This window comes from Cupressus sempervirens, chromosome 11, assembly GCF_028749045.1.
Source record: "Cupressus sempervirens isolate cs-2001-9-10 chromosome 11, ASM2874904v1, whole genome shotgun sequence".
In the NCBI taxonomy this organism is placed as follows: Eukaryota; Viridiplantae; Streptophyta; class Pinopsida; order Cupressales; family Cupressaceae; genus Cupressus; species Cupressus sempervirens.
This window is the reverse complement of record NC_143128.1, coordinates 40,878,182-40,905,458: the sequence shown is the minus strand read 5'-3', so window position 1 is coordinate 40,905,458 and position 27,277 is coordinate 40,878,182. Positions and strand designations below refer to the sequence as shown.

At 32.4% G+C, this 27,277-nt stretch overlaps 1 pseudogene; it reads left to right on the top strand.

The window, feature by feature from the left end:
* Positions 1-1,383: 1,383 nt before the first annotated feature.
* Positions 1,384-15,288, top strand: LOC149528154 (putative purple acid phosphatase 20 pseudogene; annotated as a pseudogene).
* Positions 15,289-27,277: the final 11,989 nt, after the last annotated feature.

Here is a 27,277-nt window from a genome sequence, read left to right as displayed (position 1 = left end):
AGATTGTCTTTTGAAGCTCAAAGATTGATTCAACAATATGGAAGTTATTTCATACAGTTTCCCAAATTCACTTACTTGAGAATAGGTGGATTTGAAGAGGAACCTATAAAACATCCATGATATGCTTTAGATTGCTTTGTTTTGGCTTAGATTTGCAGGTAGCTATTCTCTACTATCAAGGATAACTTACCACATGAGGATTGAGAGATAGCCTTTCCTATTGAACTAGGTTCTTTGGTATGTAACAACATGATTAATACTTCTGTTATTGGGAGTAATTTTCTTGGATTTAGTTTTGGTTCTTATCATAGTAGAAGAAACTTTGATAGTAAAGGATATGCAGTTCAAGTCTTTCGCCTCAAAGGTCACCCGTCGACAATTCCACAATTGGAATATTTATGGCAAGATTGCAAAGATCAGGAGGAAGTTTTGAGAAGGGACCATTCAAGATTAACATTGCAACAAATTGATTCCTTGAGGCTGAAGTTTCAAATGGAGGGGGTGATTGAAGATGGCTCATATATGGTTGAACCAGGCTGGGAAGAATCTAATGAATCAAAATCACTGGGAATAGACTAGAATCAAGATGAGGAAGAAGATATAAATCTCAGAGCTAGATTTATATTCACTTGCATAGATGATTGGCTAAAGAAACAGAGCAAGAAAGTTGTCAGTGAACCCTCTTCAGGAGTGGTTTTTTTTTTCTGAACCATCATCATCTAACATCCAACTTTCATCTCCTATTGTAGGTAGTGTGTTGGCTCAAGGTAAGGAAAAGAGGATGCCCATTCACATACAAAATACGGCTCCTAGGACCAAGTCTCAAGCTAAATCTGAGGCCCTTAAGCAACACAAGGTTCAAAAAGAAAAGATGTCAACTTAGGAATAGGATTCAAATGATGGTCTCAACTTCTCAGATGGTGTAGATGGTGATGTGCAGTTTATCAAGGCCCCAAAGGTGGATTAGAAAAGGTTCATGAGTCCCACCAAAGATTCTCAGGAAATCTCTGTAAGCCCTACTATCCCTTCTTGGTTATTCAATTCGATTAGTAAGAAAATAAATTTGCAACCAGTCTCAGCATCTGTGAAAGACATTGTAACCAAGTATGTTGCTCAAGGTTCAAAAGTTAAAATTTGAAAATGGATACCCATCTAACCAAAGACCTAGTGACCGGAAAGATAATAGCTGAAATAGCCACTTACAAATAGAAAATAGAGTCCAGGGAGATTGACAATGGAGATTTCAAATTTACTTCAATCGAATTGGGGACCATCAATAGAAACACTAGCAATCACTTTTTCAAATTTTATGCTGACCATATGTTAACTCAATCTAAGAAGGATAGCAGAGAGAAAAAGGAACTTAAGGGTATGGTGATGACTATGGTCATGTATATCAATTCTTTGATGAATCTTGGTACATTGCTAGTTGTTCAAGCCCCTCAATCCTTCGAACCAAATTCTACAGGAAGCCAAAAGCTGGTAAAGCAAATGCAAAGGGGGAAACTGCTATCAAATGCTATGAAAGATTGGGTGGATGCCATCATTAAAGAAGGTAATAAATTTTTTTTGGAATTCACCACTATTTATGCCAAAGGAGAGACTCTATTGGGAGAAATTCAAACTCTGGTACCAGGGTGGAAAATTGAGCAAAGTCAATGCTAGGCGGTTGTTATCCAGGTAATTGAAGTTGAAAAATTTAGAGTACCAAAGTATCTAAATGAAAATCTAATGAAGAATGTAGATCCCTACGTTTTGTTTATCATGAAAAACAACATGGGTTGGAAAGAATTAGTTTATAAGGAGGCGATCAAAGAAATGCAGGGCATCGAGAGAAAAATTATTGGGATGCATGAGGAATTCCTTAAAGATATGAATATAGTAAACCTTACATGGATTCTGTAGTTTGATGATAGGAATATGGATCCTGAGACACTGACTAAAAGCTTCAATGAAGTTGTTGAGCAGATTAGAGATAATGAATTGCCAAGCGCCAATGACTTTACTACACTGGCGAATATTGAATCCATGTTGTGTCTCAATAAGAATCTCATGCCACGTCAAAGCCTAAAGAAAAAATGATTCAAATGGAAAAAGGACATGTGTAGGGCTAGGTTACTAAGTCTGAAGAATCTACATTCCCACACAATGCATGAATTCATGAAAACTTTCAGAAGCTAGAAGTTGGTGTGACAGATTGTGGGCGAGGAAGAGAAGACTTGCGATGAGGCTTGAACAAGATAGTTGTTTTCAATTACATTTTGACACCTATTTTATAATTGCTTTCTTTTCATAACTGTTTCTTTTTTAAACCAAAATGACTGGGTTATGATGGAGGCCTTTCAGATTTGTATTGAAAACTATAAATGTTGGGGCATTGAACTAATTAGGGTTTAGAAAAGAGATAGCTAGAAATTATAATAAGTAGATACTTAAAACAATAATAAAAAGATAGATATGGATGTTTTTCTTTTTTAATGATTGTGTACATGTAGGAAGTTTAATATACATATATATCATCTTGGATTCAGCTTGGAAACTTGGCATTCAAAGTGTTTAAATCATTGTTACTTTGTGAAGTCTGGTTTATTGGTTCAAGATATCTATTGTTGTACTTGTTGTAAGTTCATTTCAATTAAGGTGCTCGAGTGATTAATATCAATTTGTGATGTTATTCATTTCTTAAATAGATGTTCTATGGAAGTATAGTTCGATGAATGTTTCTTTTGTTGTTTGATTTGATTCTTACCTCACTACCTAGGAGTACATGAGAGATCCTTATGCACTTTCTGGTAAAAGTGTGAAGATAATTTTGAATTCACTAAAAAAATTATAAGGAAGCTGTACCTTTAAAATATAGAGAGGAAACCAAATAACATGAGGTTTTCTCAGCTATTGTGAACATTTTTTGTTTTCCATATTTTGGGCATAGAGTGAATTTGTTAAATAATTGAAAAGAGAATCTATTCACTAACATCATGCCACCCAAGTTTAGAATACTAACATTCCACTTGTACATGAATAGTTGAGTAACATTCAGGTTACCATTGTCAGGCCACACCATGAAAGTGGTAAGACCACCCCTCTCCAAAATTTGCCAAACCTCTGTTATTAACTTTTATTTGTTCCTACCAATGCCCGTTTGAACATAGTTCAGCTATTGTATTCCTTTTCTAAGTTTAATAAATTTATCAAGGCTTTGGTTGTTCATTGATTTTTTTTTTAAAACTTTTATTTGTCACATTTGGAGTTCTTGGCATCTACGTTGTTCCCCCATGGCCTGATTGAAATTATTGAAATGTAGAAAGCCACCACAAAAATAATTTTCAATACAATACGAAGAAATGAGAATTGCATAATCCCTCAAAATCACCCTAAAAGTGTGTGAGAAAAAGATGCAATAATACCAAATGTCATCCTTTTTCTCATCCTTACATCACAAATTCATGAAAACATCACTTCTATATGCGCCCATCCTTACGAATAATTAAACCTTCTTTCCCATTAATTATGTCCTAATCAATGCAAGATATGGCATTCATTAGTAATCCATCGTCATTTTGACATGTCATCTTCTCTTCACTCCTAACTACCACATTGGCTATCGCATTAGTAACCATGTTGGATTAATGGTACACATGGGTGATATGGTATCCCTCCATAGAATTTAGAATATTAATGATCTTCCTAGTGACATTATCTATATTCCATGAAGGTTGAGAGATATCATTAAGACAATTGACTATATTCAAAGAGTCTCCTTCCAACCATAACTTAGATATCCCTTGCACCTTAGCAAGTTTGGTTATCCAGAGTGTGACCATTGCCTCAACAAAATGGTTAGTCTAATTTCCCAAGGGGAGAGATATCACTACAAGACAATGACCATGATGATTCCTTGTAACTTCCCCACACCTTGCTAGCCCAGGATTTCTCTTAGATGTCCTATCAAAGTTGGCCTTACATCAATCCTCTAGAGAGAATGTCCATTTAGGTTTCATTCTTCTTTATTAGTGGGGTTCCCCAAAAACATGTTCTCAATAGTCCCTTTCAAACCAATCCCCAAGTCTTTGATGTTAAGGTTCTCAGCAAGAGCATTTTCAATTTTAGAGAAGACCACCTTTGGAGGGGTCACTTTGTCTCTAAAGATCCTATTGGTCCTTTCTTTCCATATACCCCAATAGATATGAGGGAGAGATAAAGACCATAGTAATTTAAAATCCTTAGAGGCCAAACAGGGAGGGAACCATTAAGAGAAGCAATCAGAGACACCAACAAGAGAGATTTCTGACATGTTGGAACTATTTGGGAAGAAAGGCCAAATTATATCTAGTAAAAGGAAACTGAATAAAAAGATGATTCACAGTCTCCACTTCTCAGAAACAAAGAATGCATGTGTAAGAAAACTTGAAATAAATAATATAACCATTTTCACATAACCCATAATAGATTTGAAATAAATATACAACTAAAATCTACATGCAAGAGAAAAGACAACATACCACAAAAATGTGACACAAGATATACCCTAGGAAACCCTGATTAAGGAAAAAACCCAGCCTCCAAAACCATCCATCACCATGTATTATTCGACAAAAATATCATTGCAATACAACCATGGAAGCCTTCAAATCAATAGCCACAACCAAACAATCTATGTGAACAAGCATGAATCCACACATCTCATGCCATGCTTCCAACCTTCACAAATGCTCCCTTGGCTAACCTGTCAAGCCTTTTCCCACTTGAATCTTTCCCTTTTTACCTTCTTCTTCTCCTTGTCTCTATAACTACCCTTGTGGCATCTTATATAGTAGCAAGTCCCACAAAACCAACAAGTGGTATTACATAAACCATGTGTTAAAACCATGTGCTACCTAACACATTTAACCCACATTTCATATTAGAATTTTAATTTTTTTCCCAATATTAAATAATTACATGAAATATTATCACAATGTTACAATAAAACTCATCAAGTATCTCCTATGGGAATCTTTACATGTTGCATGTCCATCTAGGTGCAACATTACATAATAAAATAAAATAATACAATATAACAATATTATGCAATGTGTGCAACACACATTATCTCAACAATCTCCCACTTGTTGTATACATTATATAGGGTCAATATATAGCCACATAAATGAACAAGGGAATAACCTCTCCTAGCACATCCACCATCATGGATCAAAGTACATGAAGTGCTCCATCTAGATACCCACAACAAAATCAAAGTATTCAGCATCTCAAACATGAATGATCCCACCTCCTATTATGCCACTACCACTAAACATACATAGAAGCCATCCAAAGAAACAGCCACCCAACGTGTCACACTAAAAGATCATAAAATCCTATACCAACTAAAAAGCCAAGCATAAAAAACTTGATCCAAAGATAATCACATGTATCCATAGTTGTCAAAAATATCCATAGCTAGAATAGCACCCACAACAAGTGTCAAACCCATCCAACTATCCATATCTCTAAAGGTATACCAAGTGAATCTCACATCACTGACATATCCAATGTGTAACATGCAATCACAAGCCTCAAGAGCAATGCCTTCCACATATATACCAAGAAGCTCCATTGCAAAAAGATAATGTCAAATCTATAACCAATTCACTCACAACATCTCAAAGAAGTGAATTCATGTAGTATCAAGGACATCCACAATACATAAACAAATAATCTACAATAACAACTCTCACAATCAATATCCAATGCTCTCCCAAGTTCTCCACAGCCAACAGAGGAAAGAGATAAAGGAATAACCATGTCATCTCTCACATGACATACATGAGCACAAACCAATGATCACAATATCTAACCAATCTCAAATCCAATGTAAGAAAACCTAAACATCTAGGAAGATAACCAAAATCAAAGAGAAACCATGCAAATCATAACTTATATAATGTCCTTCTACACACACTTCTAGATGTAAATTGTGCAAGTATGATCTCCTCCATAAAACTCAAACCAAGAAGCCTCAACAACACCCAAATCATACCATATAACTAATTATGGATGCAAGCCTCTCACAATAGGATCAAACTCATAAACCATTCCTACTCCAAGGAATATGCTCAATATAAAACCATCTCCCAAACTCGACCAGTGTAACAACATATGCACATGGAGATAACTAATACTAAACCATCTTTCAAATGAACCCTCCAGAACTACCTCATGTACCATAACTCAAGATCCATATCCATGAAAGACAAGCATAAATATAATGCACTTGAGAGAAACAATAAGCTATGTCTCTCAAGTAAAAAACTGCTAAGTAGACCAAGAGTGGGGAATGAGAATGATCATCAAGATATCTAAGTCTCCAACCAAGACTCATCTAAGAACAATCTCCTCTCTATTCCATATTAGGTGAATGTCCCTCGGGCTTCCTATTGAAACCATTAATCGTCTCAACAAATACTTCTTTAATCCAAGAGAAATCAACATCACCACTATCTCTAAGTATCCATGAGCACTTGCAACCAATCAATCCATATCAATTCCAAATGCAACATAGCAATATCATGAAGTATCCATCTTAAGATCAATGTACTCAATACCAAGAAACTAAACCAAGATCAATGTCAAAGATGGCCTTAGGAACATAAACATCGCAACATGATCTAACCATCTCAACCAAAGAGATAACATGCTCCATATGAACAGAGTATAACATGTCAAAACTCTAAATGCATATCAAGAGTATACCATGACATAAAATGAAACCATCCTAACACCAAGGATAACATGTCAAATGAAAGCATAAACCACACCTTTACGAAGAACCCTTTTAGTCCTCAACATGCAACCATCTTCATACACCATGAAGAAAACCATCTCCACATGCCATGAAGAACTACCTCCACACACCATGAAGATAACCAAGAAATCCATGAGTCCTCAAGATCTAACCATCTTCACATACCATGAAGATAACAAGTACACCATGAAAATGTCAAAGATGCTTCTACATCAACAAGATCTAAGACTAACTTCAACATCTGCAAACACTAAATAAATATATCAATGCCAAAAACTCCCACTCAACTATGGTACCAAGTCATCCATAGCATCATAAAATCCATCTCCAACATGAAGATCCTCCAAATCTATACACACAACCAAAGTGTCAATACCAAGTGAAACCAAGATCTCCAAACTAGGAAGATAAAAACTAAACTAGGAACTAGTCATGTATTGTCACCGCATCACTATCACAAGCTCCCTATAATCATGTATCCAAGTTATCCATGACATCATGATGAAAAAAACCATCCTCTAACCACAAGAATCAACCAAGGCATCAAACCATCAAGGAACTCAAAGTGTACATCATGAGCTCCTCAAAAGAAACCAAATAACCATGATCCTCAACCAACAAGATATACCACCATAGCCAAATCAGGAATCCAAACCAATGAACATCAAGGATGTACATGTATATCCAATCATGTCATGAAAAAATATATGACACCATGATCACATCGATGAACCAAGCATCTAACTCTCAACATAAAATAGCCAACCACAATTCTCCACCATGACTGCACCTGGTACCAACATCTCATCCCTTCTACATGAAGAAAAATCATCAAATCATATGACTTAGGGAATAGCCAACCCAAATCCAAGCCACCACTGAATATGCATCAATAACGAAAGATCAAAGAAAAAAGACAATCCATAACCAAGCCATAAATGCAACTTGTAAGTATAGACTGCTTACAACACTGCATAACTTGTAGACCTAACAAGTCATCATGCATATCCAAGTCAAACACTGATAATCATAGCATCATAAGATCAATCATAATTATGAATTGAGTATACAATGACATTGAATCATAAATCTCTGAACATACAATGTCATAAACTCAAAATGCTATCATAGTCAATATATATCATTAAATGTTCAGATCAATATATCACCAAATACACCATACCAAACCTACACCAAATCTAAACCAATGTGTATAAATCCTCAAGATCTTTCCGTTGACTACTCGAAGTCCAAAATTCATCTCTGTATGCCCAAGTTATGCCCACTTTGTACTCAAAATAAACAACATCTAAACCTAACAAAATTTCAAAATCACATAACCAAACCTACACCACTTTGTAGTGCTTTGAATTAGCTTTCCAACACATGTAAGAAGTTTGAAATATGATATCATAAGAAAAATTTATGGTCCTTTTATTAAGATGGTCCTTTTACAATTTTCACGGCATTTTTTTGTGATGAAAATTCTAACAGGATTAAATTTGACTGCCATCAAGGACTTAACTAAAAAACTCTTTCATTTCCTGTAAACATGGTCAAACTAGGGCATATTATATATCAAAATTAATGGAAATGTTGACCCAGATCCAATGGTAAGGTTTTTCCTTATCCAAGAGTTCATTTCTACAAGCTCCCCCTAAACCCTCATTTAAGTGAAACATCTAAAAAACTCTTTTGTCCAACAATTTCATATGCCCAAATATCTACCAATATCCCATCATAATACTAAACCCAAAACCTTCATATATACAATAAATAACTCATATATCTTGCTTTTTATTTTATCCAATCATGCATTCCCATGGATTCAATCTAGGGTTACAATAATAAAACTATAGCTTTGATACCACTTGTAAGGAAACTTGCAATAAAGAATATAATTGTTTCCACGTATCCCATAATAGATCTTAACTAAATATGCAATTGAAATCCACATGCAAGAGAAAAGACAACATACTAAAAAAATGTGACACAAGATATACCCCAGGAAACCCTTACCGAGGGAAAAATGCAGCCTCCAAAAACATTCATCACCATGTATTATTCAGAAAAAAGTATCATTGCAATACAACCATGGAAACTTTCAAAGCCATAGCCACAAAAAATCAATCTATTGAACAAGCATGAATCCACACATCTCATGCCATGCTTCCAACCTTCACAAATGCTCCCTTGGCTAACCTGTCAAGCCTTATCCCGCTCAACTTTTTCCTTTTTTTCCTTCTTCTCCTTGTCTCTACAACTACCCTTGTGGTTGCTTATTTAGCAGCAAGTCCCACAAAACCACCAAGTGGTATTACACAAACCATGTGCTAAAACCATGTACTACCTAACCCATTGATCCCATATTTAATATTAGAATTTTAATTCTTTTTCCTAATATTAAAAAATTACATGAAATATTATCACAATGTTACAATACAAATCATCTAGTATATCCCATGGGAATTTTTACATGTTCCATGTCCATCTAGGTGCAACATTACATAATAAAATAATATAATATAATATAAAAATATTATGCAATGTGTGAAACACACATTATCTCAACAACATGTATGGGATTTGGAAGCCTCTTTTACAAAGACTATCAATGATGAGAATTATTTTCTGAAGGAGGATCCAAAAAATATTTTAATTTTGGGGATAAGGTTCAAAATCCAAGCTCTTTCCCAACAAGGAGTCTATGTTAGATCACTAGCCATTCCTTGGTAAGTAGAATAAATACAATAGCACCTAGAGGGGGAAGCTTCCTAGATGAAATAATCATGATTACCATTTAGGAAGATAGAAGATAAAAGAAGCTTAAGAGGTCAAATGGTGAGAACAATACCCAAGTTGACCCATTTTTAATCCCTTCAGTAGTCATCCATTGTAACTCCAAATCTCCTTATGCAGTGATCCTTCCAATCTTTGTAAAAATCAACATTCTTCAAAGGACCTAGAGGAATCCAATTATCCTCCCAAAAATGGACAAACTTTCCATTTCCTAGCTTCTATTTGACCTTCAGTGCCACAATCTATCTATCCTTGAAGAGCCCATTCCAAATATAAGATCCCTTAGGGATGTCCTCGGAAACTAGAAACTCTTGAAAAGGGGGATGGTTAAATGGATATTTTGAAACAAATATATTACTCTAGGCCCAATGACTTTGAAATATCATCCAAACTTGTTTAGCTAACAAGGCCAAATTGAACGTTTGAATCTTCCTCATCCCAAGACCCCCACACTTCTTAGGTTGAAAGACCTTCTCCCATGAAATCAGTGGCATCCTTTTATGATATTAAGCTCCAGACTAGAGACAACCTTTTTGAATGCTTTCTATGAATTCATCAAATTTGGGAGCTAAATAGAATAGACTAAGTGCATATGTGTGAAGGTCTTGGAGAGTAGATTTAACAGTTGCACCTTTCTCACTTAACTAGGAATGACACCTTTCCACCCTATTATTTTTCTATTAAATTTTTCCAGTAGGCCATTCCAAAAGGAGTCTGGTGGTTTTAACTCAAGAGGGAGGAACATATAGATGGTAAGAAAAGTCACAATGTCACAACCCAAAATACCTATAGTCTTGTGTCCTTCTTTCTGTTAGAGATTCTCTTGACAGTAACAATTTGGGACCTTCTTTATGTTATTATCTTCTTTAACAGTATCCTTGCCCCTAAGAATCGTATCATCAACAAATTGTTGATGTGAAAAAGTTTCACTATCCTAAGTCAACTTGACGAATTTTAGCTAATTAAGTCTAATGTCAAGAGAAATTAGTCTTCCCAAGCACTCATTGGCAATAATGAAAAGAATAGGTGATATGGGATCTCCTTGTCTCAAATCCCTTGTAGGTTTGAAGAATCAGGATGGGGCACCATTCATAGAAACTATCAGGGAGGTAGTGGAAACTAATTTTGAAATAAGTTTACAAACCTTGTTATCAAATCCAAATGATGCAATGATTCTTAGAAGAAAGGTCTAATCCACTCATAGATCAAGTTTCAGAAAAATCCCCTAATTTCCATCTGTTGTAAAGGTCATTCCAAAAGGATTTTGGTGGTTTTAACCCAAGAGGAAGGCCCAAGTAGATGGAAAGAAGAGTAGCAATGTTGTAACCCAAAATACCTACAATCCCATTTTGTTTGTCCACCAAGGTATTAACAAACAATAGAGAGCTCTTGTTCCAGTTAATGAATTGTCCAGCCTCCTGATTGTAATAGTTTAGGACCTCCTTTATGTTCTTATCTTCCTTAATGGTATCCTCACCTCAAAGAATTCTAACATAAACAAATTGTTGATGTGAAAAAGTTTCATTGTCCTAGGTTGGCTTGATGCCTTTTAGCTAATTAAGTCTAATGCCAGAAGAAATCAATTTTCCCAAGCACTCAGCAGCAATATGAAAAGAATAAGTGGTAAGGGGTCTCCTTGTCTCAAACCCATTGTAGGTTTGAAGAAGGACGATGGGAAAAAATTCACCAAAATTATAGGGAGATAGTAGAAACCAATTTTCAAATAAGTTTGCAAACCTTGTTATCAAAGCCAAAGGCTACAAGGATTCTTAGAAGAGAGGTCCAATCCACTCTATCATAATCCTTTGATAGATCAAGTTTCAACAAGAAACCCTAATTACCATCTGCCACAAGAGAATATATAACTTCATAAATGAGAATAATGGAATCAACAATATGTGTTCTAGGGGTAAAACCATATTATTGAAGAGAAAATATAATCGACAATGTTTCTAGAAGCCTCAAAGTAAGAAACTTGGATATAATCTTATAAAAAGAGTTGCAAAGACTAATAGGATAGATTTTTTTCATGGTCTCTACTCCAACCACCTTAGGGGTAAGGACTAAAAAGGTAGCATTAAGATCCTTCAACATGTTCTTGGACCCAAAAAAATCCTAAACCACCTTCACCACATCTTTTTCAACAATACTCCAAAATTATTGAAGAAAGAACATGGGGACGTCATCTGGACCAAGAGCCTTATCTCTTTAAAAGGAAAAGGTAGAAAATTCCACTTCTTTCTCTAAAGGAATAGAAATCAACCTCTTAATTAAATCATCCCTAATGACCGACTAGATATTATGTAGCAGGTAGTCTTGGGTCTCCTTGGAGAAGGAGGGATATGCAAAAAGAATATCCACAAAATACTCTTCACTCACATAATGATATTGGATTCCTCTCTTATAATTCTATAATCTTTAACTCATCTAGATATATGGTTAGCCACCCTATGTTTGAGAGTAGTAAGATGGAAAAATCTAGTATTTCTATTCCCCTCTCATAACCAGATAGATATTTATCTATCTCCATAAATTTTTCTCTTTATTGATAATATCATGATAAGAAGCAAGTAGAGCCTTCTTAATCTCAATGGATTCATGGTTGCACCCCAAATTTTGAATAGAATCTAGGATCTAGGAGATTTCCATCAATATCCTAGCTTTGGTCTCAAAGATATTACTAAAATCATGTTTGTTCCAAAGCTTGACCTTGTCTTTAACATTTCTATGTCTTCTAGAAACTTTGAATATAGTTGAACCTTCAACTTTCATGGATCACCACTCTTGAATCTTTTCCCAAATGCTAGGGTGGCCAATCCATATTTTATCAAATCTAAAATGGAAGTTTATTTTATTATTCAATAGATCTAAAATAAGAGAAATATGGAAGTCATCCAAACCAATTCTAGCCAAAGCAGATAGAAAGCATGAAAAACAAGAAAGTCAATCAAGAGTGATCAAGGCTTTCTCAAATCATACCTGGATGGAATACTCACCTAGTTTCCTATTTGACCAAGTAAACTCTGCCCCTTGAAGATCCACATCTAAAAGAGCTAGATCATTAATAAAGTTCATAGGGTCAAGTATGTTGTCTATATCAACATCTAACCCTCCTTTTTTCTCCTAACTTTTAGGAGGGGTATTTAAGTCTCCCATTAAGATCCACCTTCCATGCAAAAAACTATTAGACAAAGCTCTAATCTTGTCCATGTATCTAGCTCTACCTCTTTTTGAACTAGGAGCATAGACATTCAACACGTACCAGCTATCATCATCTCTAGTATTAAGAAACTTAGTTAACATGAGATTGTCATCTTCAAAAATAATCTGCCATTTGAACTTTTGGAATTCCAAACAAATACAAGGCCACCAAAAGCTCCCTTAAATTTGGAACCTACAATCTCAAAATTCTTTCCAAATTTCATAAACTCCATTGTTTCCTTAATTATTATGGTTTCTTGAATTTGAATAAGATCATGTTTGTGATCCCTAATAATATTTCTAAGTACATCCTATTTTTCTAACACATTAAGGCCACAAATATTCCAAGATGTGATCTTCATTTCTTTTTGTTGGAGAAAACCTCCAGGATGGTCAATTGTGTGTCATCTGCTATATTCTTACATGCTTCTTCTTGTCAAACCAAGCTATCTTTTTTAACTTCCTAGTGTTTTCGTCTTGGCGCCAACATTAGGTTTATTTTTACTTCTAGTATTTTTTGGAGAGACATGTGACAAGTCTCTATTGTTTTTCTTTCCCTAATTTCTTCTTGTTACCATTTTCCAATCTTCTTAATTTGACCCTTCATCCCCTACACATTGGTCAAAGAGGGGTTCCATATTCTTGACTATAGATTCCATGTCTCCTATAAGTTAAATTCTTTGATATAATAATTTATTTTTATGTCCTTATATTTTTCAATAATAGACCAAACCCTAATCATAGAAACTCAAAGAAAAGATGTTGCATTCAAGATATCCATGTTTTACGTGTAATATCCTTTGTCTATGCTATCATTTCTTATCTATATTATTAAGTTCATTTTTTTTTGACCATTTGTTATTCTAAGTTTTCTCCTCACAAATATTTTTTATGTATTCATTTAATTCTTCATTCTCCTAAGAAGAAAATTTGATCACTTCATTCACTTCTTCATTCTTCTAAGAAGAAGATAATAATTAGATGTTGATAATATTTGTAGCTAATTTGGGATAGACATATTGGACAAAATCCACATTGGAAAGGTGGATTATGATGTATTCCTTTTTCTTAGAGACCTTTCCTATGTAGATAAAAATTAGATACTATAGGACTCATTCGGTGAGTTGGTGGAGCATTTTGTGAGCTGCGGGCCATGGATGGTCACCAGATTGAGAAGATAAAAGGGAAACAAGCTTTCATACATGATGAAATACAATTCTAGATGGAGAATACCATTTGAATAGAGTGGCTCAAATTCAAATCTCTTCTACTCCTTTGATGTTGTAGGAGTATATGTTATGATGCTTGGATCCTATGCACACTTTGGCCCTTCTTTAGATCAATACAAATAGCTACAAGTATGATAACCCCCATTCTCATTCTTTGATATATACTTTAAAAGGGACTATAAAAATAGATACAATCTATTGAAATATTAAATAAGCTTTAGTCAAGTTTAATTAGGATATTGTTTGTGGATTTGATTATGTGAATGTTTCAACATTTCGCTCTAGATCATATTTTGGTATCTATCATCAAAATGATAGAGAAGTAATTTCTGATGATAGATCATAGAGTGTGGTCTAAAACATTACTTCTCCATATGTTTGATAATAGATCAAAATGCATGATCCTAAATTTTAATGTTATAAGCAATTACAAAATCAAATCTAAAAACAACATATTAAATAATCTATAAATCTAAGTTGTAGAATGGGGGTGAGAATGCTACACAGATAAGGGAGCCTTTTTCTTTTTTCTTTTATTTTCTTTCTTTTTTTGTGGGGGGATTAGATACATTTTTATCACATATATAGATACATTTTTAGTACATGTGTGTGTTTGTATCTGTGTGCCTGTTTGTTCCTATGTACATGTACATATGTATATGTAGATGTATATATACACACACATATAAAGAAAATTAATTTAATAATATTATATACCAATACACATGTTAAAAATATTTTTTTAATTTTTAAATTTTGAAACATATCATTCTAATTAACATTTAGGTTTGAGTGTCAAAAAAAGTTCAAGCTAGAGTCTAATGATAGATAAGTTCAGAGATCACTAATTAGTAATATATATTTTTAAAATATCTTAAAGATCAAGCTAGAATCACAAAAAAAAATTAGATATATACGTGCAATAGATTTATTCCCAATTTTAGTACATTTTGCACCCAAAATTACCCCAAAAATTCCATGATTCAGCAACTTAGCCATAGATTGTAGAAATCTATTTGCTTTCATAACAATGCTCTATTTTGGTTATGGTATAAGGTGCATCTTGGAAGGGTGGATAGAAAAAGAGCACCATGGATTATAGTTGTGTTGTATTCACCCCAGTACAATGCCAATATTATTCATTAGGGAGATTGAGAAGAGATGAGAAAAGAAATGGAGGAAATGTTGTATTCTGCAAAAGTGTGTATGGTGTTTGTAGGACATTTTCATCCAATCAAAATAAAAATAATAACCTTATTGTTGAGAAAATAAAAATAAAGAAATATGAATCACAATAGGATTAAAAAAGAAAAATTACCACAATAGATTGGAGAAGAAATGATTTTCATTGATTGATTTATGCAACTACACTGCCTCTATTTATAGAGGGATTCACGACTTCTAGAATTTGAAATGATAAAAAAAAAAAAAAAATCATAATCATGACCCTACACATGGATGGTTGCATGAGGAGGGAAGGCTCAGTCCACACGAAGATGTGTCTAAGAAGAAATTATAGACAATTTGTAGATTAAGAAAACAAGCAACTACTTGCAGATCTTAAACAGTTGGGAACTAAACTTTAGTTTAATTGTAATTAACTATTTAAGTGGAGGTTTTCCAACGCTCCCCCATAATTTCTACCACTAAAGACTCTTTATGTGGGAGAAATTATTACAATAAAAAAAATTCAAATAGGATGGGTCCCAACATTAAGCCTTCTTAGGTACTCATTTACAACATAGAATTTGTGTTACCCTTATCACTATTACTTTGGAAAATTTATTCCTCTTTCCATTATGCCTTGGGTTTTTAGCTGGTTCACCCATAACCATTTTGGTTTTCCCCCAACTAATACAATCGCTTTTGCTCTAGGTTTTTCACCCAAATAAGTGGTTTCATCTTACCACAAACTCTTCAGAGACTTGGCATAAATATCATCCTAATAATGGGGAAACTATCTCTAAGCTTTCCTTCTTTATGAAAGCTCACTTTTCATGGATGTATTTCTAGAAAATGATTTTGATTTGCTCAACCATTTGTAATCCTTCTTGAGAATTCACACTTTAATAGATTTTTATTATTTCTCATACTTTAACATTTGTATTTAAACAAACCCTTGATCATACTTGTAATATTTTTCCAACTTCATCCATGGCTCCATCCAATGTCCATTTTTCCATAGAATTTATTTTACACTCTCTATTCTAACATGTCTTTTCCTAAAGACTTCTTAAAACACAAAGATTACATAGATGTAGATCCCAACACTTGTCTTTTTTATGTCCTTTCTTGTTACGATTTAAACATTGCATATATTGTTTACATTTAAAAAAAAATCTTGCACCAAGATTATCATTTCTTTTATCTATTGCATATCCTAGTCCTTCATGCTTTGGTCTTATTGTTGTCTCAATAGGCTCTCTAATTCCTTGTTCATAGTTTCATTTTTTTATCATTTTCTTCATGATATTCCAACCAACATTTTTATTATCACAACTAATAGCATTTGATGCCACATTTTCATATTCTTTATCACAAATAACTTCACCATATTCACACTTATTGAGTGGTAAATCCAAATTGTCTGTACTACACGAAACATCACATACAAACTTTTCCTTCAAACATGCGTTTCTCACAATGAGTGGTTGATTTAATTCATCTTTTTACAAGTAATTATCCTCTTATAGTCTCTTCATTTTCTCCTCTAATTCATCCTTTCTTTTCTTAACATCATCAAACAACTTTAACTTTTCTTATAAGATTTTCATTTGTATCTATATAAACACAATCTCATTTAAAAATTTACACCTTTCTACTCCCATATCATTGCTTAATTTTGTCACTTCTTCTTTCAAAGAAATATTCTCACAAATTAAACTTTATTTTCTTTCTTTGTCTTCTTTACTTCTTCTTCTAAATTATTTATAGAAAAAATTAAACATGCATTCTCCTTTAACACTCTTTTACCTTGCTTCCCCGCTGTAATTAATCCACAAACAACATTTTTTTGGAATTTTTAATAGTTACTGTAGTATATTTACCTCACTTCACATAAACAATCACAACTATATCCTCTTCTGTGATAGTGACAATTTTAGATTTCCTCGGCTTGTTATGAATATGATTATTTTTAAAGAGAATTCAGATACAAACTTATTTGATATGGTCCCCATCTTAATAGTTGAGTACTAGCATTAACGAAATAGATAGTTTTACCTCCAACAATTTATTCTCCTCTTGATGCAGCCATAGACAAACATACCAAGAACCAATCTTCCATTCTACTTTGCAATCCTTTTTCAAGAATTATTTATTCTCCTTTCTAAGGCAGTAGCTTCACGAACACAATAATCCATTCAACCATTCATTTTGGCTTTCATCCAAAGTTTTCTTTGATGTTGCTCAATCAAATTATAACCTACAACAAAAAATTAGAATTTCACACACACAAAATTTACTACAACCCAAGAGTCATTGGTGCTCTTATACAATGTTGAGAAAATAAAAAATAAAGAAATATGAATCACATTAGCATAAACAAAGATTAATTACTACAACATATTAGAGAAGAAAGCATCTGCATTGATTGATTCATGCAACTACATTGCCTCTATTTATAAAGGGCTTTACAACTTCTAGAATTTGAAATGGTAACAACTAAATCAAATTATATCCTAACTAACTCTAAACATGGATGGGTGCATGAGGAGAGAAGGCCCGGTCCACATGAAGATATGTCTAGATATTGCAAAAATTATAGGGAATATACATATTTAAGAAAATTCAACTACTTGCAAATCTTAAGTAGTTGGGAACTGAACTTTAGTTTAGTTGCAACTAATTATTTACGTGGAGGTTTTCCAACACTTACAACAAAAGTGTTAGGATTTTGTGGGTACTCATGCTAGCTATTCTATAATGTATTTTCAGAGCTGAGTTTATAACAAGAAAATTGATTCATGTGGAGTTTTTCATACTACAATTGGAGATGAAGGCAATCACGAAGGGCTTGCTTCAAAGTAGGTCCACCGTTTTCCACACTTTCATTCTATTACTATAAGAATTTGGTTGTTTAATTTTTAAGTCAAAAATCATTGACTCATATAGCGCTCAGTATTCTTTTCTTTTTCTCATAAGAATAGATTTTTCATAAATTATTATATTTAAATTTGATAATTATCTTACTCTGGAATATATCTTGTGCTTATGACTTGTATGATTGGAATTTTTGGGTTACCATAGCTTTGGGCAAGACAAGTCAGGGGTATCTTTATTTAGAGAAGAAAAGTTTGGGCATGGTGATTGATAATAAAGAATGCAATGCATGAGTATTGGAGGTGGCACATGCAGACAGTGAATTGGTTGCAGCAAACCAAGTTTGGATTTAGAGCTTGGCTACGCCAACAAATTGTGCATCTTTAATTAAAATGAGAAGACAAAAAGAGAGCGCTTATTCTTACTCTCTATAAATCCTTATGTTTTGCATACCTATATTCTAATAAATAGGAGAGCTTACGCGTTGAACTATAGTAACCATACATAATATTGTTTTGTTGGATAACAAACTTTATATCTCTATCATGTTATAAATATTTTGGATTTTGAGAGGTAGTAAGTTTTGAATTTAAATTGTGTGTTTGTTTTCATAAGAGAGCTAAAGTAAACATAAATTTTATCATTTTTGGATAAAAACTAACAAATGAATAAATGAGTGTTGAGTTGGTCAATTGTGTTGACAAGCATAAAAGTTGTCCTTGAAAATAAATGAGTTATATGGATTATGAATTGTGTGTCATTTTTAAAATGATGTAGCTTTCTCTCTAATAGTTCTCTAAGGAGATGAGATAAAAGAGTAGTGAGGGCAAGGGTGGAGATGGGGTGGAACACCAATTAGTCTAAAAGTGGAACATTAAAAGTGTCAAGTCAATGCATATTTATAGAAAGAGTTCATTAAATTTGAAAAAGTAGTCAATCATGCAGTGTTACATAAACACACCAATTAGTATGACTTAGTACATTATTAATTATAATTCTTTTATTTTTAAATTTTTGTATACTTTAGCTATAAATAAGTATGATATGGCATAATATATGACTATGTAGAATTGAAACCATTTATTTTAAGTAGGGGACTCTACATGTAAGTAGTTGTGCAATTTTTTCTTAAAATAAAATATCTAAGATAGATTTTGGGGAGTGCAAATATAGGGTGGCTCACTATAGACCTCTCTCCCCTATTACCAAAACAAAACTATAGAGTCCCAAAAATATTATTAGATAATAGACTTTTATAGATTTTTAAAAAAAAAAATCCTGAACAAAATTATTTCAACAGATATTTGTTGATGTGATCTCCCTATAAAAGTCATTTTCAAATATGCTAATTCTACACAATTGAATTCTACAATAATATCACATTTTGGCACTTACCTTCATGATAACCTATAGTTTTAGTAGATGCCATCCTTCTTTCCCACACTATGCTTAACCACTATGTTCAACTTATTGGAAAACCACATTTATAATGCAACATTAGAGTCCTCCACTACTAAAATTGTACATGCATTATGTAATTATCATTCGAGTACAATTCAAGGGGTCAATCTCACAACATTCAAACATATGTGATTCAAACAATATTGCAATTCCATTCTAGAGTCAAATTCTCCTACTTCATAGGGGAAAGGCATCAAAAATGGCTTTGGGTCCAATAACCGCTAACTTTTTGTCATAGTGATGCCCCCAATAACCACTCACTTAAATAATCTCACTTATACAATAGTGGGTCATTTATGTACTGGTAGTTGATTAAAAAAAATTCTTTTATTAGTTTTTTTGGGCAATGATTGACCCATTTGTCCATGACTACTAGTGATTTTGAGAGAAAAATTTTAGTGCAATGGGGGTCATATATTGGTTCACTTTGAAACAACCACTTTTTTCGCCCTTTCGCACATAATGGCTCCTATATTGTGCATTGTTAATACCAATAAGTCAAAATCTTAGCTTTAAGTTGATGTTGATGCTAAATAAACATACACAATTGCTCCATAAGTTACAATCCAATATATCCTTCTATACTAATTAAGCATGTAAAGTCATCTATAACTACTATTGTTGCTTTCTCCTAATATCAAATGTGTATACGATGAAATTTGGCTCTTTGATAAAAGAATCTCCCCATTTTTATATTCATTGCCCATAAAGGAAAACCACCAAATTACATATGTATGTGTCAGTATACATGGCATACTTTGTTGTTTTATTCAGTCAACATAGAGTAGAATTATAAAGTTAAAGTCACACCTATTGTGATAACAAAATTATTTTTATTAATTTGAAATATTAAGTTTGACTTTTAAAAAATGATTTAACATAAAATGTTAATAATTAGATGGGTAAATGCAAGAAGTTGAGTACCAAAACCATGGAAGTCCTTGAGGAAAAAACTTTGTCGCTAGAAATGGGTACCTGTTTATTAAAAAAATAAGTACACGCTTTAGGCTTGGATGCATGATCCTAAATTCAAAAATCAAATACTCATTATTTTCAAAACAGGTAACTGTTTCTAAAAAATTAAAAAATAATATTTTTTTTGCACCTAAAACCTCAATTTTACCCATTTTTAGAATCACATACCCATTTTGAAACATGTACCTATCTCTTACCTATCTCTTAAAATTCAAATTTCACAATCCATGGGTTGCATTGAGTTTTGGCTTTGTCATGCCTGACCACTTCTTTGGTTTTACTACATATTAGGAATTTGTGGTTATAAGTTTTTTTCTGATATTATGTTCTTTTCATCTGTTGAACTTGGTGATAATGTCCTTGGGACATGTGTTTTATGTCTGAATATTCAGCTTGTTTTAGGATTCTATATTTGAATTCTCTGATTTTACGATGCACTTTACTTTTGGATTAATATTAGAAAGTATACTTCAGTTGTTTTGGCGAAACTAATTTGTAAACATTGCGAGTTATTTATTGGCCAATGTTAAATTCAGGATATGCTATATGAATTTTCTTTGCCTAGGTATAATTATTTATAAAACAGTTCTATTTGATGTTACCAGCTTAAGGAATTATATATATATATATATTTATTCAATTTTCTCTTTTACCACTAAGCAGTCATTCAATTAATTACGTTTGGGGATTATAACCTTGGGTTTAAATTATTGGTGACTTATGCAACAGGTGGGGGTATTCATCTTAATATGTTTTATAATCTTATATTAGAAGAGTAACTTGCATACATACATACATACATACATATATATATATATATATATATATATATATATATATATACATTCTTTTGTTTTTATAAGGTTTTTTAAATATGGCATCAATATGTTTTATGTGGTGTTTTTGAATGGGGCTTAAACCTGTGGCTATTACCATACTCTAGTGGATTAGGACATATCAAATTGTTTTATTGATGTTATGAAATGAGGTTTAAATAACACAAAACCTAATGGGTTTTGCATACATTAATATCAAAGGGATATTTGCTCTGAACATAGCCAAAACATGGCGGAGGTAGTGGAACTGTCGTATACTTGGCTCTGTGATGAGTAGCAGTGCATTGAATGCATGTTAATGAGGATTTAAGGCACATAAGTCTTTATCGGCCAATTTGGTTGTGAGTTGAGTTTTTTTGTTGAACTTGGGCCGAAATCTTGGCCACAATACTCTGCTTGGTTTAACATCTCTGACCCTTGTTGCGGGGGTATCGGCATTATGAAGGGTTTTGTTGAAAGAGGATTTGTGCTTATGAGGCTGAGCATCGTTGAGTTGCTCACAGCCAGTCTATTTGTTACATTTCATTTGGATTTTGTTGTTGATTATCATATCCTCTATTGCAAGCCAGTATTTGGGTCTTTGCATTTTGGAAGTGTGGTATTTCAGTTGGGTTTTGGTTCTCACAGCGAGTTGCTGAAGTTCTTGGTGTTGAGCATATATCCTCTACTATCTCTCAAGTAGGGGCAATTTCTTACCCTAATCTCCCTCTCTTTATAATTGCATTTGTATTTCAATATGTTTGTTTATACACGGTTATCAGCGATATGTTGAGTATCTAACACTTAAGCATGGGTATATGCGAAGTTGGGTTATATGTATCTCGCAGCTCTGTATATATCCATACTTAAATGTGAGGTATGGTGATATATTTTGAGTTTTGCGAATGTATATATATGTTGTATACTTGTGAATGTATATCATTCCATGGACCAAGGGTTAGAGTTTAGATGTTAAATGGTTATCTACGAAAACCTGGAGACAGTCATTATATCAAATAGTTTGCGTGAATTAAAGTTAGATGTTAAATAGATTTTGTTGGCTTAGTAGATATAGGGAAATTTGAGCTCAACCATTAAATGGTTTGCAATCAATATTTTTTTTCTTTGGGATAAAAATCTGTTTAGTATCGATTTGGTACAAGAATATATACAAAATATTGACAATCAGTAAGTAAATGTTGACATCGACATTTCGGTAAATAGTTAGCATGAACTTGTGCTTTCATGAATTTTTGAATGAACAATCGGGTCTTAATTGATATGAGATGTTTAAAAAATGTGTTGCAACTTATCATCGATTTAAGGGGGATGTGTCTTGGATGTGGTAGCTAATAAGGAATTATAGACAGTGAAATGTGTTGAATTTACTATTGTATAGTTGAAAACAGCATACTTTGGAAATATCCATGATTCTTGGTAGCAAGATTTATTAGATAACAGTCGTATATTTCCTGTTTTGAATAAGTTATAAGACTCTACATATCCAATTTTAACAGTCACATTAAAATGTGGAAACTTTAGTTATCAATGGTTATCAAATGTCAATTAGTAAGATTTTGGTTAATCAATTTGTTTAGAATTAATAATAAGCTATGCTTGTTTGACAATAAATGACTCCTTGGATATTTTTGATTCACTCTTTTATATTCAGTAAATTGATTAGTTATTATAAGGCAAAAAAAAAAATGAAAGAAGATGGTCTTTGTAATATGAAAAAAATGTTAACTGATGTCGATTTATGATGTTGTAAGCTTTAAAAGGGAATTTTTTTATATGGGAAAACATTGTTCCAGCTATTAGTTACCTTGTGTAATGATTTTGTTGATAAGGTTTTGCAAACCCAGAAATTTGATTGTGATTAGTACTGAAATCACAGTAGTTTAGATGTGTAGTTAACATAAGTGGCAACAATTGTTATTGACCCTTTTATTCAATCAATGATTGAATTTGATTATGTAGAAAACTGTCTGTGGTAATAAGAATTTGTTACGAAGTATTCTAATTCAGTTAATGATTGAAATGAATTGAAATTCTCTTACATTAAAAAGTTATACCCTATTATTTATTAGGTATCAGAATTGTTCTCCGGTTACTATTTGAAATGGAAAAGTTGATTTCAAATTAAGTTTCGGTTATGATATATGTTGATGAAATTCTTTTTTTTTTTGTTAACAATATTAGTTGTACTTTGATCTTACTATCTTGCTATTCCAAAGGATAAGTATAGATTGTTATGACAGCAGGGTTAAATAGTATAGTACTAAGATCAGTAAATATCATTAAGTTAAGATGTCAACTTAATTGTATTTACGGGTTCTTAATATTATAGTATTTGATTTTGTTGTTATAGTAGTCTAAATTTACCTTGGAAATAAGCAAAGTTAAGATGTGTTCGAATAGATTAAAGGATGTAGTATCATGTTGAATACTGAATTATATCTGTAGCATGAACATTCTTAGAAAATCTGTTTGATGTGTATTTTAAGAATAGCTGTGATGAATGTATATCAGGGTGGCTGAATATGGTTTATCCTATTCAATTAATTAATTCAATGATAGTTATAAAATGATTTGGGTGGGTTAATTACATATATAAAAGATAGTTGGCCTTACCTATGACTTAAGCCTATATGGTTGAGTACGGAGAACAAGGCATATCTTTATTCTGTCGTTGACAAGTATAATAGAGAAACCTGTTATGTGTTGACTATGAGCATATCATACATGGATGCAGTATCTTAGTGCCATAACGATGACACCTCAGTATATATATGTTTCATTTACGTGTTATTCTTAGTGCAAGTTTAATTTTGCAATAATGAGTAAAGGTTTACTTCTTGCATATTAAATTTGGAACTGTGCTATGTTATAGTGAAATAGATATCTGCATTATGGTTTCGTATATGTTTGGTCTAACATGCATTCAGGTGGATTATGCTTTTCAACTCATGTGTGTACTGAGCCCTCTCTTGTTTTATGTTGCATCCTGTGTGTTTCCAGGTGCTTCGAGTTAACAAGTAGATAAGGATGCTTATTGAAGTTCTTCTTGAATCATTATTTATTTGCTTGTAGGGTCCATATTTTGGACATAGGCATTTAAGGATGAGATCGTACTTCATTATTGTACTGAACTCAATATGTTTTAGAATCTTTATGGAATCATATTTGGATGATATTTACTTGTCTTTTGAGGTTTTCATATTGAGAGTGGTTCAATCTGTGTACTTGTACTTGTATTAAGTGAAGTTATAAAATAAAAATAAAAATTATTGCGTTCTTTGTACTTGTTATTGGATTCATATTTATTGGTATTGTTAGTATTAGTGCTACAGGCTTGGGACAGGATTGGTAGGACCAAGTATGTGCTGGTGCCAGCAAAAATTTGGCTAAGGCGTAAGAACATAAAATTTTTGCATTTTCGTAACTTTTTGGAGCATTTTTTGAATGAATTTTTTGACGAAACAAAAACCAATTATAGTGCCCTTTGTCTAGATTCTAAAAATGTAAATTTATAATGATATGATTTATTTTAGTATTTTCACAATATTTATCAAGCCAAATTGGTAAGTAAACTTTAAATATTATGGTTAACTAAAATTTTAATAACTTTTTTTATTTTACATTTTTTGAAAAATGAATTATATTTCATCAATCTACATAGGATTTACTTCAATATAAACAAAAATCATAATTGAAAACAGGTGAAGTTTTCGTCAAATTATGGTGGTCGTAGACTAAAGGTTCTCAAAATCCACTTTATTGTCAAATAAAAATTTATAAAAGAATGAATATTTAATTAAAAAATAAAGAAAAATATTATCATCAATCTTTGGTGTATTAGGTACATTTCCCCGAAATGAATCACAAAAAAATTATTTTTTGCTCCAAAAAAGGGTGGTCGTACACGTGTATGATATGATCCTAAAATAGACATGTTGAAAAAGTGATTTTTGAACATGCCTACCAAAATGTAGTTTATACCATATGGGTATTCCAAAAAATTATATATTTGAAAACTAGAATCCAAGCATTACATTTTATGTTAGTGAAATTTTTTGAAATTCAATTTTAATGTGCCCCAAATTTGGACATCAAGTGACAAGAAATTTAAAAAAGTGGGACTCAACTTCTTAGACCCACCCAGATATCAAATATCATACATAATATTAATGGTTAATGAAAAATGTGAAAAAATAAAATAAATTATATAATATAAAATAAAACATTTGATTTAATGATAAATATAAATCTTAATGATATTTCTATAAAAATAATTTTTATTTTAAAGAAAAGGAAAAATAAAATTTTAATTTTATTATGAAATATAAAATACAAATTTTCTTATACAATCTAATGCTAGATAACAAAAAGTTACGATATAGACTTCAAATAATACCTAGAGAAACAAAAATATAAAGTTTAAATAATGTTTTAATATAAATTAAATTTATATAAATTTATTACGAAAAAATTGAAAATATAAAATTAGATATCAAAACATTTAGATTATGTTTAATTAGACATATCTTGTTTAAAAATACACAAATTATAAATGATTATATATCATAGCTTAATTCACCTACAGCTAGACATATATACCAACTTCAAATCTCATCTACTCCTTTGATGTTGAAGGACTAGTGCATGGTATAATTCTTGGCTCCTATGCACACTTTAGCCTTTCTTCGGATCTATACAAATGGCTACATGTATGCTAACCCCATTCTTGTTCTTTGATATATTTACTTTAAAGAGGATTATAAAAATAAATTGCAATACTATCTATTGAAATAATATTGCTTAATTGGGTATAATTATCATATTGTTTGTGATTTTGATTGTGTGAGTGTTTATAATGTTAGAGTAAATAATTATTTATTTATTATTTACGATATTACTTAAGTTTACTTAGGTTAAATGTATTAGACATTAGTTGTCACCTAGGAGTTAGCATCATTTTTCCTGTTGACTTGTTGACAACACAGAAATTTGTGTACGTGTTGTCAACACCTTGTCATACTTATCCTCTCAATCCACTTTTCATGGACTTATTTGTAGTTGTCATGCTTATCTCCTAGCATCTTTGAGCTTGTTCTAGAAGCATCCTTGAGGCCTTTATATTCAGGCTCTCTCATTGTATTTCATAACATATTGGCATTGAGAATATTGTATGGCAAATTCTTTTTCTTTGTTTGAATATTTTTCTCTCAAGTCCGTTTAGTTTTTCCAAGCTCTTGCTCCTTCCTCCTTTGGTTTCTCTTTGACAGGTTATTTGCATGGAGCTGATCTTGGTGCACTGTGAAGTTGGCTTTCATCAACTTCTACATATAATAGCAATGTTTTGGATTTTACATTTCATGATCTATTGTCAGAATTTTTTTTTTTTTTTAACTTTTGATTATGGGTTGCAAACTACAATCCAAAACATTACTTATCTATCATTCTATGATAGATCAAATAGGGTGAGCTGAAACATTAAAACTCTAAAAAGTTATACAATCAAATCTAAAAACAATGAAATCTATTCATGCTGATAACAAGGGTTTATTGTGGTGATGATATAAGGCAAATCGTGTGAGGGTGCATAGAAAAATAACACCATGGCTTATAATTGTGTTGCATGCACCCTGGTACAACACCAACAATGTTCATCAGGGAGATGGAGAAGAGATGTGAAAATCCATGGAGGAAATGTTGTATTCTGTGAAAGTGAATATGGTGTTTGTAGGGCATGTTCACACATACAAACACTTTGTAAGTATTTGAATCGAAGAAAATACTATAACCTTAAATATATGTTAGGTTGTGGGTACTCGTGGTACTTATTCTACAATGTGTTTTCAAAGCCGAGTGTATAACAAGAAAGTTGATTTGTGTGGAGTTGTATGGAGGCAATCACGAAGGGCTTGCTTCAAAGTAGCTCTGTCATTTATCACACTTTCATTTTC